General features: G+C 36.5%; 1 protein-coding gene and 1 long non-coding RNA gene across 2 annotated transcripts in view; one reads left to right on the forward strand and one right to left on the reverse strand.

The window, feature by feature from the left end:
- The window catches only part of LOC134669578 (uncharacterized), a 52,938-nt gene extending 38,151 nt beyond the window's left edge, over positions 1 to 14,787 (forward strand). Inside the window, exon 2 of the long non-coding RNA XR_010098919.1 lies at positions 14,751 to 14,787. This is a non-coding gene — a long non-coding RNA (uncharacterized LOC134669578). The remainder of the gene's footprint in view (positions 1 to 14,750) is intronic.
- LOC134669552 (bumetanide-sensitive sodium-(potassium)-chloride cotransporter-like) overlaps positions 1 to 15,686 on the reverse strand; it is a 79,095-nt gene extending 63,409 nt beyond the window's left edge. Inside the window, exon 1 of the mRNA XM_063527158.1 lies at positions 15,350 to 15,686. The gene's annotated coding sequence lies outside the window, so the exon portion shown is untranslated. The remainder of the gene's footprint in view (positions 1 to 15,349) is intronic.
- Positions 15,687 to 19,419: the final 3,733 nt, after the last annotated feature.

Consider the following 19,419-nt stretch of genomic DNA (forward strand, 5'->3'; position numbering starts at 1 on the left):
TCATTTTCCATAAAAAATGTTTTTTTTCGAAATTGGCACTCATACATTTTTTTTATGGATAATAAATATTTTGTAGAACGTGCGGTGATGAATTCCATATAAATTTCCTACCTAACCCTTATATTATAGCTAAGAACCGATGTAAAATTGTAAAATTTTGAAAGGATTTATCTCGGAAAATATTAGATGTACAGAGACAATTCTAGTGTCTTACTGTAGCAAATTTAGTCTACTTTAAAAACGCACTAGGAAGTTACTACCAAAAACTAGTACTTTAGGGTTATAATCGCCCAAATCTAAAAAAAAAATCGGTTTATTCGATTTTTGACAAAGTTGCGTTCGGCGCTCGAGGTCACAAACTTGGATTATTCATTGGGCCAACATCATAAACAAGCCTCCAAAAAATCAGAACTACCGGATTTGACGCAAACGCAAAATGTATAATTGTACTGTATTATAATCTTACTTGTTGACATTATAGTCATTAGACTAGCAGCTATCATAGGTACCTAAGTATTTTAAAACGTTTCTATGTACAGTCAGCAATAATAGTAAAGGATAGAAAAACGCAATTAAAAGTACCTCATACTTAAATACTGATCGTTTTTCGTATCGAGATATATGATATATCTATTTACCTCTATTCTCACGTGACGTATTTAACAACATTATTTAAATATTGTTTCGACTAACGTCCTTGTGTCAGAGCCGAATAAGGATATTCATTATATTCAATGTGATTATTTCGCACTATTCAATGTTATTGACAATATGACACAGATTCGCACTACTATTTCCATTACAATAAGATATTCCTAACGAATCTTCTGAATACCTTAGCAGTACAAAGAAAATGACGTGTATTTAGCGTAGGTACATTTAAGTACATAGGTACTTACAGTAGAAGTAATTTATTGTTGTAACAGCACGTGAATAGTGACTATTACGTTAATGATCTCACAATAGCGCTCAGTAGCGGTTAATTTAAACGATTTTGAACCTTATTTGTTCTTGAATCAAGTTTTATACTTTGTCTAGGAAGTCTACTGTTTTTTTATGTGGGTAATTTACATACGAAACCGTTTTGAGAACATTTATATGGACGAGTAATAGTCATTATTTAGCCCTAAAGTATCGCAATTTCGCGGATTTTTCGACAGGGCCCAGGGTCATATCGTCGGGTGACAAGCAAAAGTCACTAAATACTATCAAAAAATTAAAGTAACAATGCACTTTATTACACTTGTAACACGGTTTATTGTCCAATAACTTCAATGGTGTTAGTTACTGACTTTTGCTTGTCACCCGACCGACGATATAGAGAAATTGCTCAAGTATTTACAATATCCAGTTGATTTATTAATACATAAATTATATTTTTGCAGTTGGTGACATTTTATTTAATACAGTGACTGATCCTACACTTTCCATATACATACAACGCCAACCAGCTCTGACCGAAAAGTCATGCCATTCCATTACATTACACTCATTACACTAATGTATGTAATTTACCGCGATTTCGCATCCAATCCAATTTGAAGGTAGGTACGCCGCCGGATTTATGATTTTCAGCAATCCATGTTCCAATTTTTTCAGCGTTGAATTTGACTCTGATTTGAAGACGTTGTGTTTAAAAAAGTTAACCGAAAACACCTCGCGTGATTTGTGCACAACCCCAAAGAATGAGACGAATTAATTAGTACTAATTTTTGCTACTTAGGTTTTCTAAAGACCTGTCAGTTTCATGGATTTTTTAAATTACATTACACAAAGACTTCATGTAAACCAACGTTAGTAACAAAGTATTAAAACGTACCTATACATAAACGTATAACGTAGTTAACGTACATTTTCTCTTATTTCATACCTTTTTCCTCAACCCTCAGTCGCCTCATCGTTTCATATATTTCAGGAAACACTTAAGAAACTCTTTCATCATATTCCGAATAACAAAGGTTCAACAGGTGCACGATTTCTAGTGGGCAAATATAAAGGTATACAAATATGAATCGTATTCCCGAGACATAAGTTGTAAAACGTATCCACCGCGAAGCTGACCTGTTGATAGTGGGAGGGCGAGGCACGGGGTTGCAGGGCGCAGTACCGACTGTATGAACAGTAGGTTAAATATTGTAAGGGTAGTTAAATGAAAGCAGATTCTTGTACCGAAACTACCGAAAGCTCTTTAAGTAGGTAACTTTATATTTTTTTTTCAAAATGTCTAATTATATTTCATACTGTCGGTATTAACCGTAAATTATGTCCGTTAGTACAAGGGGTGTTTATTTTAGCAAAGACGCCCTTATATTACACACTTATTTAATTTTATGCACATTTTTGTAGAATCCACTAGGGTTATAGTACGAAAATTTCTAAGTAACACATTCGTCATCTTCATCATATCAGCCAGAGGACGTCCACTGCTGGCTATAGGCCTCCCCCAAAGAGTGCCACAATGACCGATCTTGCGCCACCCGCATCCAGCTGACTCCCGCGATAGCACACACACATATTACTGAACTTTTAATGTGGTTGAGCTAAATCGACCCGTCAAATTTGATGAAAGCCGCCCTTATTGGAATAAATATGTGTGGTGTGCGGTGTGGGCGGGCGGGACGCCGCCCTTAGCGTCTGGTAAATAAATAAGTCATTGAATTCTTCGAAACACGTGGCTGTTTTTCTCTGCCTGCCTGTTGCTATCCATATTCTCTATCATTTGGTACTAATAGTGAGGATGTTAAGTGCAAACACCTTTTTTTTCTTGATTAAAGCATGAAACTTGGCACAGTTGTTCCTTATATCAAATAAAGCCGATTTCGATCGGTAGCCCGAAGGAGCCCCCCCTCTGGGGCCCGAGAGGGGGGGTCAAAGTACCGCTCCGCCCGGCTTCATTCTTAAAATTCTAACAGGCCCCGTTAAGCTAATAGGTCATATTTGGTATCAATTTCGGATAAATCAATAACGTAGAATTCATTTCTGATATAAAAAAATTGCAATTTGTAGAAAAAATTTTTAAAAAAATTAAAAAATCTAATTTTTCAAGTGTAATATTTATTTTTTATTTAGTATCAAAATTAAACTGCCTGGTTTTTCTACATATAAAAAATATGACAATAAAGCCTATTTAATGCAGATTTTAAAAACGTAACTTGTCCTTACCTTTATTAAAAGAAAATTGCATAAAAAAAATCTTATATCGTCTCGCGCGGTGAATATCTTTTTACCGACATCGGCATCGTTATGGACAACATCCGAAGTACACACTCTGGAGACCGATTAAATGTATTGTTTGTTGTTGTAGATCCTTTATAGATCCTATTATAAAGATAGAAAAGTGTACAAATACTATTTTTTATGTGTCGTTCAGTAAAAAAAGGGACCTAGGAATAAATTATCATAGAGCCTCGCGTTTGTATAGAAGCATACTCGTATTTAATTAGTGTAAACCACTCCATGGAATCCATGGTCGCTATTCTCAATGAATAAGAACTGTAAGTATTATTAAATATTTTTATTACATTATACCACACTTTAATTTTGCGACTTGTGTATTAAAAAAACAATTCTTTCCCCCGGCACATGAATGCGTACATTTTATCATTCACGTATATAATATATGTCAGTTTCAACCATATTCTGGCCACAGCAGGGTTGTCAGAACAGTTTGGAAACAGTCATCTGCTCCTTGCTTCCATTCCCAAGAAGACAGACTGAGCAAGTTTAAAGAGGAACTAACGTCTGCCCCCAAGCCCCAAACATATAATTCTATCCTGATAAGGCTGCTTCTGTTTCAATAGTCTATTCAAGTAAAGAATTATTTCAGGCATTTTTTTTATTATTTAGCAACGGCTTTATCAGTAAGGTATTCACTTTACAAGGCTATTTCACATATCATCATATGAAGTTATAATAAACTTTTGGCGAATGTTATTTATTAGATTAACTGATATTGCTCTATCCTGTAGGAGCTTGAATCCTTGTATCGGCCAAGCTAAAAAGGGTCTATGCTTAGATCTCACTTTTATACACCATATATTAAATGGGGAACCCGGTTCAAATCCTAGAAGGCATATATTTGTGTTTATCGTGAAAGCTTGTTCCTGAATTACCTATGGAGGTTTTGAGTGTATTTATCAAATACATATTATCATATATATATATATCATCTAGTCTTATTATCACAAGTCTTATTGAGCTTACAGTATTACAAGGTCGATCGAGAGAATGCTTGGAATACGAGTAAGACTCCTGGTGTTTCAGAGCCCGATAGATATAAGAGTTACCATGATGATAAGCTTCACTTATAACCACTGATATTTTAGTGAAACTCATTTCTTTAGCACTAGGTAAATCATTTTGAGACACTGTGTTGACAAAACTTCGAAGAGTTGTAAGTCCTTATTTATGCCATCGCGAAATTGTGTAGAGAAACATGTTATAAGTAATGTTCCTCGTGAGATTCCGAATACTCCAAGAACCATGAAGAGTCCGATTCATTTCATATGATGGCCCTAGTTGCAGATGCTGTAAAACAGTCATTGCAAGGTATTGATAAGCACAGTAGACATAGACGATGTAGTTATAGCAGCTAGACTAGATTCATGCGTACGAATATTTCCCCAACTACAGGATTTGTGGGCTCACGTTGACACAGTGGAAAACTCAATTATATCACATGTCACTCCATTGCATCCACAATAGGCCAGGGAATTCTATTTTTAAGCCAATAAAATTATCTATTCTGTAAGCTACTTAAATAAACTCTTTTATTTACCCTAAAAGAGTTGAAGTCTTACCCCTGTTTCGAGCATTCAGCTGAAAGGGTAGAAAAAGTGAGTTCGAAACATGGAACCTGTTCAGAGTTCAGCCATGCTACTACAAGGATCCAAGCTCTTACAAGATGGAGCAATAGCGGTGGCTAAAAGCATTCCCCTAAAATACTAAAATGAGATATTATATGTTCGGTAATAAGTGCAATATTGAAGAAGACCAGTTACACCGGGATATTGAAATGAAGAGTTGTATAATGTTATACCTGTTCAAAAGGGAGCCGTATAAATGCCTCATTACGCGCAGTGTACCGTGTGGTTGGTGTTTGGGATCAGACATTAGTTCGTCGTCAAACTTGCTCAGTCCGTCTTCTTGGGAATGGAAGCAAGGAGCAGATGACTGTTTCCAAACTGTTCTGACAACCCTGCTGTGGCCAGAATATGGTTGAAACTGACATATATACGTGAATTATGAAATGTATCCATTCATGTGTCGGGGGAAGGAATTGCATTAATACACAAGACGCAACATTAAAGTGTGGTATAATGTAATAAGTAAGCAGATTAAATAATACTTATAGTTTACTTCTTATTAATAGGGAATATTACGCAAAACTCTGCGTAGGTAGCACCACTACCACTATCTGTCAATCACTAACAATCTGGGGGTCTGCCGCGAAACAAGAAAATCGAAGTTTCGTTGTCTAATCCCTCTATCACTCTTGCATATTCGATAAAGAGGCAGATAACTTAATTTCGATTTTCGCTTTTACCGATAGGCCCTGGTTAACAAACCGCCTTGATGCATCAATGTCATATTTTATTGTCTGTGAAAACTTGTCAAAAAACAGTTTAAGGTACAGTATGTATAAGTTAGTTTATGAATTTACTAGAGTCGGTAGTGCTGCACTTTGGCGGCAGAACATTGCAGTAATATCCCCTATTGAGAACAGCGACCATGGAGTCCATGGAGTGGTTGGCACTAACTAAATAGGTACGAGTATGCTTCTATACAAACGCGAGGCTCTGTGATAATTTTTTCCAAGGTCCCTTTTTTCACTGAACGACACATAAGAAAATATTTGTACGCTTTTCTATCTTTATCTATCTAAAACAATAAACAATACTTTTAATCGGTCTCCAGAGTGTGTACTATGTTGTCTATATCGATTCCGATGTCGGTAAAAAGATATTCACCGGCGCGAGACGATATAAGTTTTTTTTTATGCAATTTCCTCTTAATGAAGATATGTAAAAGTTATGTTTTTAAAATCTGCATTAAATAGGCTTTATCATCATATTTTTTCATTGTAGAAAAACCAGGCAGTTTAATTCTGACAATAAATAAGAAACAAAAATTAAACTTGAAAAATTAGATATTTTGAGTTTTTTTTTATTTTTTTCTACAAATTGCTAATTTTTTATACCAGAAATGAATTCTACGTTATTGATTTATCCGAAATTGATACCAAATATGACCTATTAGCTAAACGGGGCCTGTTAGAATTTTAAGAATGAAGCCGGGCGAGCGGTACTTTGACCCCCCCCCCCCCTCTCCGGCCCCAGAGGGGGGGCTCCTTCGGGCTACCGATCGAAATCGGCTTGGTTTGATATAAGGAACAACTGTGCCAAGTTTCATGCTTTAATCAAGAAAAAAAAGGTTCGACCTTTTTTTGTCACTTAGAACCCTAGCTATAATCAAATAAACATCGACAACATTGCAAGAAATATCGATTCGGTCAAGATTTTAACTCTACTGGTCAATTTTTTCTGGAGACAGATGCCAAAATATTGCAATTTCAATTAGATGAAAGAAAAATACAGTCAGCGATTTATTTATCTTTAAATGAAATTTTGATTAATAATGTAAGCTTTTGTCTTTTTGTGTAAATATCATAATAAGTATTATACTTATTTAGAATTAGATTGTACGAGTAAATGGATTATAATTTGTAAGTTACTGAGTTTTTGAACTTAGAATTACACCGAAGTAAATCATTTAACAGTGTATTATGCAGTTATGGTTTTTCGAGGGTTCTTTCACGATGTTTCAGTAGTAATGCAATAGTATAAACTCATTAGTAATATGGCTCATATTCATGATGACCCGCATTCAATTGCTTGATTAAACTTTACCGCGACCGCGCCTTGGTTCTGTCTGTACTGACGTTGACATATTGCACTACGCAGTTAGTTCATCAAGGCTGTTTTCTTTTACAGGGTCCCATAATATCCAAAAGCTAAAAAATGGAATCCGCCACTGAAGGCGCGAGTGCTGACAAGGCTTAATACATTTAAGCCTTTAATGACGCAGTAGCCTTTAATGATCATTATCTTGATCGTAATCTAGTCACTCTTAAGTCATCATCATCATTATATCAGCCAGAGGATGTGTCCACTGCTGAACATAGGCCTCCCCCAAAGAGTGCCACAATGACCGATCTATTGCCACCCGCATCCAGAGGACTCCCACGACCACCAGCCACCAGCGTACCAGGTTATCAGTCCACATTGTCACATGCGATCAAGCAGACAGACTCCCAGCACTCACACTCAGAGCCTCTTTAGTGCCAGTGAGAAAATTATAGTGTAAAATTTTCGCCTAAGTTTAACTTCCTCTTTGAACGTCAAGAACCCTTAAAGGTGGCGTAAGGTGTTAATACGAATTAGAGAGATAAATAGGAGACTTACGCATATTAACATTGAACATGACTCACGATGGAAGTAATTAATGTAGGTAAGTGTCAGTAGACTGTCGCTAATGACTCTGTTAAGTATTATTATGAGTTATGTACTTAATAACCCAGTTATCTCCAGCCTACATCTAATAACTAATAAGAGTAATAAGAACACTTCATAACTACTATATTTACTACATTGTTGCACGAGGGACTAAATTTTATGACATAATTGTAATTAATTGGTTCGGTGATACGATATTAGATATCTATTACCTACTCATTAATACAAGGCCTTCCCAAATGAGCATTTAAACAAACCTAGTAAATTATAACACTGTTCTAACATTTGCACAGTCAACCACAAACAAATGGTTGTCTGAAAAGTCGAGTTACGGACGATTATTTTGCGAGATAATGTCATAAGAAAACATTGATAAAAAAAAAATTAAGTATGTACATTAAATAATATGTGCATTGTGCAATCTTCTTAATAATAAGCAAAAGATGTCCTGTGTAGTAGAAATCGTTACCATGGAGATCTGTCCACAACGTGACACTTTTCTACCGTCGTGCATGCTACCGGTGTTCACCGATTTATAAGACGTTATCACGTCAAAAAATATAGGTAGGTGCTTTAAAAATAATTACCATTAATCGAACATTCAGCAGCCTAACACTCTAAAACGCTAATATTGGTCCGATGCGGAGCGATCCTCGCGGACGGTCCGCGTGACACTAAAACCAGCCTCCGACTGCATCGTCAGATATGTGAGAACCAATGTTATTTGTAGGTACTATTACCGAAATTAGGGCCCCCCCACATCTGGCGTCTTTCGAGCGTCGGCGTCTACAATTCTATGGCCGACGTCGACGCAACGTCGACGCAACTGCGCAGCGACGTCATTTTCCATAGCGCTAGACCGACGCCGACAGACGCCGACGCTCGAAAGACGCCAGATGTGGGGGGGCCCTAAGACTAGGATACACAGGGTGTTCCGGGTAGACAGTATGACGACAGTATTATTTACAGTGCGGTCTTGCGGCGGTGCATGACGCGGTTAGATGATTAAGGTGTCTTTTACATCGACCGCATCGAACACGGGTAGTCATCGAACACGTCTATCGATTTCTCAGGGGGTACCTACGCAGAAATCACGTGAAAGGATGTATAGCCTACGCTATAGCCCAGGGGTCTCCAAACTTTTTTACCTGAGGGCCGTATTGCGCCGCAGTTTGGGTGGCAGCGGGCCCGATTGGAACGCGTCACGGGCCGGGGTTTGTAAACCCCTGCTATAGTCTATAGCCTATGCGGTCCGTTAGGGGTCATCCATTAATTACGTCACACCAATTTCTAGGTTTTTTGACCCCCCCCCCCTTGTCACACTTGGTCACATTTGGCAAACCCCTCCCCCCCTAGTGTGACGTCACATTTTTTCTACGAAATCGCCAAATCGAATTAAGTAAGTACCTAAGTATTATTAATATTATTATAAAAATATTTTTGACGATATAATTAGTAATTTTATAACCCAAAACTGCTTAGGAAAGAAAATTAAACGATTAAAAACTATTTTCGTTTTAAAAACTTGTTATTTAAATGTACAGCGAACTAAATAATTTAAATAAATTTTTGGTTACTGATGAAGTTAAAGTGACGTCACAACGTTTGTGTCTCCCCCCTCCCCCATGTCACAATATGTCACATTTTCTTGACCCCCTCCCTCCCCCTAAACGTGTGACGTAATTAATGGATGACCCCTTATAAATGAGCTACGAGCGGTCGGGTTGAGCTTGAGCGAGGCCAGAAGGGTCGCTGAAGATAGGAAAGCGAGGCGCGCGCTTGTGAACGGCCCTTTGCACCTCTAGGGTGCTTTAGGACAACATCATATTAGCCTATAGCCAATATTTAAATTAACGTTGAATCGACAATTGATTACCTACACTCTGCTTACGATCTTCAAGGAATTGCGGGGAGTTATTTTGCTTCTCACGTACATGGTGCGGTGTATATTCTCTTTGGTTCGAAAATGCAAGAAACTGACAGGCCAATTCGAACGTGCGCTGACATCAAACCAATATTAAAATGATATTGGAATCATATAAGTTAGCTATCATTCACGTGTTCATTTCGCTCAGACTTGTCCATGGGCGTACCTACTCAACATTTTTAAGGGGTGGGGCAGAAGTAGGGGAGTAACAAATTCTTATCTGCCCAAAAATTCTTAGCTTCTGCTCAGAGACCAGTGGCCTATCCCACAAAACTTACAATTACAATTTTACAAGTGTCAAGTTACAAGTTTGTAATAATACAAATGTGCGTACCACAAGTAACAAATTTGTAGTGGAAAATTCTTACAAATATGTAAATTGTATCACAAGTCTACAATTTGTTGTATCACAAAACTTTACATACGCTACATATCTTTTCCGGAAAATGTACAAATTTGTAGCTGACAATTGTTTTGTGCTACATTAAATTGTAGTAATAATTATACATATATGTAGAATTGTACCTACAATTTAACAATTCTCTAAACGTGTGTCGCACCCTCTTGCTACAATTGCTACTATACGAATACTAGTAATTGCAGTAGTATCTTTATCATTTTTAGCGATTCCAACCCTTTGTATATATACCTACCACGAAATATTTAGTTCAAGTAGCAGTGATAGTGATCCTAGGTGTCATGAATTTCATATATACCTACATACATATATAATCCCAATTTTACTTAGCTTTAATTTAATTTACGACATACTCATATATACTGGACAAAAAAATGCATATACTCAAATTGAGCTTATCTTCGTACGCCTTTTCCAATTTTGCCACATAGTGTCCCTTAAGTATTTCCAATCTTTCTCCATTATTCCTAAATCATTTAAATTTTGCGCTTTTTCCTTCCATTTGTTTTACATAGTGTGCGTCAATTTATCACTAAATTTACTAAAGTTTTTGTTTTCATTTATGAGGTTTATAATATAATGGTCAGTTTAGCTTGCAAATCCATTGTAATGTCAGTTAGTATGTAAATGCTCGTAGATAGATCAAGATCACTATATAAATATAATTGATGTTATTCTTGCGTATTGCGTATAAAGTGAAACTACCTTCAACATTAAAGAAGCAAAATAAATTATTACATATTTGTAGTTGTAACATTACAATTTTTCGCTCGTATATTTACAAATCAACAATTCTACAATTATGTAGCTGTCGTGACATACCTTTATTCTTTGTGATACGCTTTAGCAAAAATTACATATTTGTATACTGCAGACTTGTAATGAATACATATTTGTAATTATTGTGGTACATTTTTTTGTTTACAATTTAACAATTTTGTCGAATTGTACACTTGTAAAGTTTTGTGGGACAGGGCACAGGGTGGGGCAACTACCCCCCACCTTGCCCCACCGTGGGTACGCCTATGGATTTGTCCATCCTGAGTTAAAGCCTGTATATCTAAGAGCGATTGAAACGACCAACAGTATTAATAAACATATTTATCATTGTTGAATGTTTGGGTTATTTGACTGCTTTTAAGCACTTAAGCGTACGACAGGTCACTTATTTTTACATTGAACATACTAACATAATAATCTACGACTAAACAGTACTATTAAATTTTATTATTGTCTACGTGTGGACGCTACTCGTAGATGAAATTGACAACTCAATTTCTAATTCAATTTATGATCTAAATTGGTAATTCGATTGTTCCATCTTGGCCTTAAAGATTCGAAATGCTACTATATGTCAAATATGTAATTAAACTTCAATATTTATCATACATACCTACATTATGTGTCCTTGTTTAAAACAATCGGTTTGTAACATACTAAGTGTATGATGTCTAATGACATTGACACTTAGACGTGCTTGATAAATACACAAGGGGCTTTTATCAAGCCCTTGTTCATCGCGAAATGTCGCATTGCTACTATAAAACGCAACATGTTGTTCATCATCATCATCATATTAGCGGAGAATCGTCAGCACATGAGGCCTAGCAAAGATGATAATCGTAGGTACACCGACTAACTCCAAACAAAAAAAAACCGTCCAAGTGCGAGTCGGACTCGCGTTCCAAGGGTTCCGTATATTAAGACCGACTCACGCTTCACTGCACATTTCTAATAGGTTTTCCTGACATCTATAGGTACCTACTTATAGAACTATTTTGTGTATTTTTTCCAAATTTTTGACCCAGTACTTTCGGAGATAAAGGGGAAAATGGTAATTTTGTTGGCTATTTTCTTAAATAACTTCTACCTCCCCTAACTCCTAACCCTCTAATTATAGGTACATATTAAAATTTAAAAAAATATATATATTTGAAATTTTCAAAATGAGCTCTTTCATTTATGTGTCAAATATAGATATAACGATATAGTTAGAAAAACTTTATTTTTAAATTTACTCAATTACCCCCCAAAAGTGGCTTCCATGTTTAAAATTCTTTTGTTTACGTTACATGTCTTTGGGTCACTAATTTACATATGTGTATCCTTATTTTTCCAGTAGTTTCCGAGAAAATAGGCTGTGACTGACAGACAGACAGAAGCACGAGTGATCCTATAAGGGTTCCGTTTTTTCCTTTTGAGGTACGGAACCCTAAAATGTTCCAGGATGACAGATGCTACGAAAAGTCACGTGACTAGAGTTAGACCAAGAAAAGTCAGCAGCGATTTTGATAGCCCACGCAGTGCAAGTGTTATTTATACGTCATAATTTCATTAGAATTTTGACGTTTAAAATAACAGTTGCACTGCGTGGACTATCAAAATCGCTGCTGACTTTTCTTGGTCTAACTTTATTTCTTTACAATTTTTAGTTTTCGATTGGCGTTTCCTATCAACGAATGCAAATTAATTTTTAGTCAGCAGTGGCAGGAACAACCGCCCTCCCAAAGGTTCCCAAAATTAATTGATTTAGCGCGTTGTTTGTTACAGTTTAATCAAAATAATTAATTTACTACTTAATCAGTAATTTCACACTTCATTCATTCCGATTTGTTGAATTTGAAATAGTGAATAGAATCAGGCGTTACTTTGCGGAAATCCATATTCATTAAAACCAAAATATACTTTGCTAATCCGCGTAAAAGATAACGTGCTAGTCAATCAGTGCTAACCCGTTATACTTACTTGCGTATTTAAAAACAAAAAAAATACGCAAGTAAGTATAACGGGTTAGCACTGATTGACTAGCAAGTTATCTTTTACGCAGATTAGCAAAGTAATATTTTGGTTTTAATTGTTAAATTTGGTAAAAATATGTACTATGAGCGCTTGGTCGAGATTATTGATTAATGATTTTGCTATTGCAAGTACTCGTTAGAGTCAGACCAAGAAAAATCTGCAACGGTTTTGATAGTACACGCAGTGCACTATCGAAGCCGTTGCAAACTTTTCTTGGTTGAACTCTAGGTGTAATCGAGGCGTTACCGCATAATGTTCGAAGTAGCGATGTGACGAGTCCACTTTTTTTCGATTCGAATCATTCGAATCGATTCGGCCACTGATCCGAGTTGAAATTCGAACTGACTCGACTCGACGGTTTGCGTGGTTCGCGACAAGGTCACGGGCCGCGGAGCCGCAAACGAGTCAAGCGGCAGTTGTTGTAAACAGAACCTTCAGGACACCGAATTAAGGTTTATTTTTCAATGGCCATACTACCAGTGAACTCGACTCGGGATGGCAAATCAAGCGGCAGTTGTTGTAAAAAGAACCTTCGGGCTATGGAATTAAGGTTTATTTTTGAATGGCCTTAGCGTAGCGTTGACTCGGCTCGGAGAGTTGGTGAATTGGCGATTCATTCGCCGAGTCAGCGGATCGGATACCAAGTTACCAGTCAGTTTAGTGGCCGAGTTGATTCGGATTGCCAATAGTCTTGATTCGAATCAACTCATCTGTAGGTTGATTCGGATTATTCGAATCAGATAACTCGACTCGCCCATCGCTAGTTCGAAGCTATGATGCGCCATCTATATTAGCTGTCCAATCGTAGCACGTTTTATTCTTGGACTTTACAATTCTTCTACTATTTTAATACTTTCCTTTAAGTTATCAGTAATCTGAATTATCATAAGTGGTATAAGCTATCAGTAATTGATAACATCTCTGGCTGGATGCTATCTTGCATTCACGATATTAATATATCTTATATATCTAAGCATTTATTATGTCTGTTAGACTTCCTTTAATACTAGATACTTCATTTCATATCAAACGCTTTTTGACGAATACATCTGGAATATCTGGATATTTTGGATCATACACTTCATACAGTCCTACCAAGAAAAATGTCCAATATCATGTACGTATATTATCACTTGTTTAAAGTCAAGAGAAGGTAAGTAAACCAATTTTTTAAAAGGCTGATATACAGGGTGTTTGGTACATCGTTTGCCAAATTGAAACGGCAGATAGGTCGAGTCATTTGCTATCTTCTTATGCCTAGAAAAACAAAATTGGCCATGGTTTTTTTTACTACTATGCAAGTAAAAATTTGAAATTTACGAAAAACTGGCATAGAAGTGAAAAAAAAATTACTCCAAATTAAAAATTTCTAGGCCTGAGAACATATAGTTCGTTTTTTTAGCATTAGAAAGAAGTTGCATGAAGGTAAAGCGATCTTGACCTGTCTTTTAATTGAAAAACGCTTTTTAAAAATCAATAACTATTACTTATGAAAGCCGAAGAATATAAATGATCGTATTAGATTCATAATTGTTACATATTTGCCGTAACTTATTTTTAAAATGTGTTTTTCAATTAAAAGACACATCAAGATTGTTTACCTAATTTCTAATGCTAAAAAAACGAACTATACCAAATAACTCAACCTATCTGCCGTTTTAATTTGGCAAACGATGTACCAAACACCCTGTATATATCTACCTTATCATGTCTATAGCCTAACTAATGTAATTTTAAGTGAAGAGTATATATAGGTAATTAAAAATTTATGCTCAAAAGATGTCTGAATAAATTTGAACGACATTCGACGATAAGATGCCTTAGGTTAATACTCGTACCCTATCGCTTACCGTTTACGGGTTTTTGTAGATACATTATTAATTTTCCTTAATGTTATTTGATATTGAACTCAGGACTTATCTCCAGACATTTATTTGTTGTGTCGCTTGTCGCTTCCACACCTATAGTCTGTATCTTTAGGTATTTAAATAAAAGTAAACTAAATCTACCTTCAAATGGCTCCTTAAGCCAGTTAAGGGTAGATGAAAACATTACATGAACAAATAATGTAGGTTAAAGTCAGGTCGTTTAGTGACAGATCCAGGCGGTTTTGTATTTGGTTGGTTAACCAATAATTGTTATAACTACCCGAAAATGTACAAATTATTTGTTTACTTTTATTTAAATACCTAAAAATACAAAGTATAGGGTTCTTTTGCCAGGGTTAAGATTTGTCACAAAATTATCGGTATTATATTTTGTATTAACCCACTTTCTTATACAATTTGTTTACATTCCTTATTCATCAGTGTTATTCATTTATCCAAATGAGGGTAGGGACGTTTCCAAGGTTTCGCTGTCATTTCACTGTCATTTGTTTATACGTTCGGCTAGTGGCTAGTGTAATGAATGGATTAGTTTTACGTGTTTTTAATCACGATTTTGTTCCGGTTTTAGTTACGATTTAACATAAGTGTAATACACATATTATACATAGCTATACATATATATTCCGTTTTTTTTACATTTGTGAAAATAGTGTTTTTATATTTGTTTATGTATGATCTAACGTTAGTTAGCTATGTGTCTCATACTATCTTGAATGTTTGTTAATACCTCGTTATAAAATCAGAAGTGGCAGGCAAATAGACGCAACCGCAAGATAATAAAAATCAAACAATCACAACTCACCTTTAAAACGTCTCTTTTGTGAATAGACAATTAAAACTCCCGATTCCGATAAAAACTCACTTCACAAACACAGTCAGTCACAGAGAAATACAATTAATTGTCTGTATTTTTTAAATGATTATCTATTGTTTTTATGTTTTGTTTTTCGCGCACCGGCGTTCCGTATCGCGGTATTGCGGCTAAAACGAGCGGCACGGCAGCGCGTCCGGTCGGCGGCCTGCGACGACCACTAAAGACGGCGCAGCCTTCCAGCGACCCTATATAAGCCCGCAACTCGCCCTTACACCAGACACTTTTAATTACCAATCGTCGTTCTAGTTATGACGAGATTTCTTCCAGTTCCAGCGAGCCTTCCCGCACCCATCATGTTTATTTTTAGTTCCAACGTATATATTTACATGGGATAAAGCTCAGGTCCAATTTATGAGGTGGGTTCATTCGTTTGCATTCGCCAGTAGTCGAAAGTTAGTAGGAAATTAGTTAAAATTCAACATTGCTGAAAAATGCTGAACAAATGTAAATATTCCAACTGAATAGACTAATGTATGGTACCTACGTATGTTTTTCAGGAATGCACAAGGATGCGAGAGAGGTAAGGGATGTAAGGGAGTGCACTCGAAGTCCCTTGAAAAAATAATCAAATCAAATATTTTCAGGCAAGTGAGGCCCTAAAAGATAAACTTTACAGACTCTTCTTCTTCTTCCTGGCGTTATCCCGGCATTTTGTCACGGCTCATGGGAGCCTGGGGTCCGCTTGGCAAATAATCCCATGATTTGACGTAGGCACTAGTTTTTACGAAAACGACGGCCATCTGACCTGGAAGGGAAACCCAGAGGGGAAACTAGGCATTATTGGGATTAGTCCAGTTTCTTCACGATGTTTTCCTTCACCGAAAAGCGACTGGCAAATATCAAATGATATTTCGTACATAAGTTCCGAAAAAACTCCTTGGTACGAGCCGGGGTTTGAACCCGCGACCTCCGGATTGAAAGTCGCACGCTCTCACCGCTAGGCCACCAGCGCTTCCAAATCGCAAATATTTTCAGGCAAGTGAGGCCCTTAAGAGCCAACAGGAGTGGTCATTTCTCCATACAAACGTAGTCCTCGTTTTCCTCCGTGGTTTTTGAAGCTAGAGCAATGATTTTTTCAACACAGATTAATATTGTCAATATCTGTGTCGGACCGTTTTGCTTTTTTTGATATTTTTGTTTTTTAAGGCGCTAGAGCCCTTCAAAAATGGCCAAAATGGCCTAATTGACTATGCCGCAATGAGAGGCGTGGTATTCAAAACTGATATCAATAAGCCAAAAAAGCGAAACGGTCCGACACAAATAATTTCATAATCATTTAGATTTCCAAATTTGGTTACGATTGGTTAAGTTTTGGAGGAGGAAAAAGAGGAGTACGAAACCTCGATTTTTGTCATTTTTACGCAGGATTTTTCGCCTCAGCTGCAGTTGTCCCTATCGCACTAATTTTAAGGGCGGAGTCAAGTTTCTAAATACGTACACAGCCAGAAAAGTGATGGGCAATAGTCGACATTTAATGTCGATAATCTAGTGATGTAAGAAGTTATCGATAAACCGTCTTGTGTGAAAATATCTAGATCCTTCTAAGACACAAGGGGTTTTGCGTTGAGAGGGAACACATTTTTGTAGTTACATAGGTACAATCTATTTTGAACTTTTTGATTCTAATATTTCAAATTAGAAATCAAAATCAAAAATATTTTATTGCATGGTTATGGGTTTACAAAATTTTTAGATACAGTCACGCTCCCTAATTGTCGAGCAATTTAAGGTCCTAGCTAGGGAATGCAATCTCGCACCAAGATGGCGATTCGAGATCTCGCAAGAAAAATCCGAATCGAGATTGGGTGTTTCGAGATCTCGACAGTCAGATTTTCGGGATCGAGATTAATATCTCGACGAGATCAAATTTGACAAAGTAACTAAAAATGTGTTATTTTAATCAGTAATCTCTAAGAATTCCATAGATATAGACATCGTAAAATCGGGCGTATCGAGATATTCCTAGGAATATAATGAAACGCCGACATTTCATGATCTGCCTAGCGAACACCAGCCATTTTGCGCAAACCTCAAGGTGTGATATTCTGATATTCCTATAGTCTATAGGCAAATTAAACAAAAGTCGTCTCCTTCACGATTTTCGTCGACATCTCTTCTAAATACCTAAAACTGGTATGGGCGTGTTCCTCGTGGTCTCCAGAATATGAATAAACCGGTTTTTATTTTATGGAGGGGGGGGGGACGTGTCGAAAAAAAGGAAGGAAAAAGTGGGCGGCCGACCAGCATTGATATTTGTTCACGTCTTTAGTCCTATGGGACCGATCGGTTCGTGTGAGATGTCGTTTGAAAGAGTATTAAACGTGCAATTATTGTTTTATAATGACCGTAGTCATGACTGTAGTCATTTACAAAATATTTAAAATATATGATTTTTTACCGTGCATGGATGGCATAAGTACTGACAAAACATGCGTCTAACTCAATAAATTATAACTTTACCGCAATTAATGTTATTATAAAATAGACGAAAAATTTCATTAGCTTTCCAAAAACATAAGTTTTATTGATGTATGATATTATACATATAACAAAGTAATGATGAATTTTGTTCCGTCACGTAAATGGCGGGCGACCGACCTCAACTGATCATTATTTCTCGGGTTCTATTTTACTGATCAATTGGTGATGCATACCATTAGAAAGAATATTAAACATACTATAACCACTTGACCGTCCGACGATAGCATAGTATCCGAAAAAAATATGCTCTTAACCGTCCGCGGGAACCTTACTATCCAAAGGGGTGGAAGAAAGATTTGATTTCAGAGCCATCTAACGGAATATTTCAGCATTATTTACTAATTCTCTTGATGCGACAACGTAGCCTAACTAAATAGTTAGCTCTAAAAAAATTTAGATGGCAGTGTAGTTATAATTTTTGTAGAAAATTGTGAATGCGCTGCGCGGGGTGTGCGTCGCTAAAAAACCCGAACGGTTGACAAGAAAACAGTCTCGTGGGCCGGACGGTTGAGTGGATAATTGGTTTCTAATAACCGTAGTCATAACTGTAGTCATTTACAAAATCATTGAAAATATGTATATGATTTCTCGATCAATTATTTTACAATGCGGCCGCTATGAAGCTAGGAATATCAAAGAATGCATTGCTCTGATGGATCTGCCGTCTCTTTCATAAGGAAGATCGTGATATGCCTGGGTTAATATTAGATCAGGAAATGGTGGCGTTTCATGATACGCCAAGGATTACGATTTTACGATATGCCGCCGACATACTACTTATTTAAGGTACCTCATGTTATATTTTGAAAATAACAACAACAAATTAAATATTTAACATAAAATCAATTTTAATTTTTACTTTACTTCTATGAAATGCTATCGATGTTAAACCACTATTTACCTTTACTTAGAAACTGCGTAACAATAATAGAGCTAAAGCCGGACACATAATAGCACTGCCTGAACAACATGAATCTAAGGTCATATATTACTTAAAACAAAGCATTTCACTTTCAGTCTTGTTCGAGATCTCGAATATATTAATCGAGATCTCGACCGAGATTGCATATATCGAGATTTCCTGTCAACTAGGTTAAATTTCGAAAATACGTGCGAGATCTAGCGAGATCTCGAAATTGCGAGATCTAGATAGCATTCCCTAGTCCTAGCTGAATTGGTTGTTTCATACACTTACTCTTACTCTATAGAATGTCCAATCCTGCCTTACAAAGACGTTAATATTTATATTTGTCATGTCTATACTTCGTTTCTAAGCATTATTGAAAAAAAAACTTACTTGATACTAGTATTAACCACTAAGTACATAAATAGGGTAATTCGCCAGTAACAGGCCGCTATTAGTAACTGGCCACGCCAAACCAAAAATGAATTCTATTCACTTATAAATATAATTCATTTTAGTATAAGGGGTCATCCATTAATTACGTCACACGTTTAGGGGGAGGGAGGGGGTCAAGAAAATGTGACATATTGTGACATGGGGGAGGGGGGAGACA

This window comes from Cydia fagiglandana, chromosome 12 (assembly GCF_963556715.1).
Source record: "Cydia fagiglandana chromosome 12, ilCydFagi1.1, whole genome shotgun sequence".
Taxonomy (NCBI): Eukaryota; Metazoa; Arthropoda; class Insecta; order Lepidoptera; family Tortricidae; genus Cydia; species Cydia fagiglandana.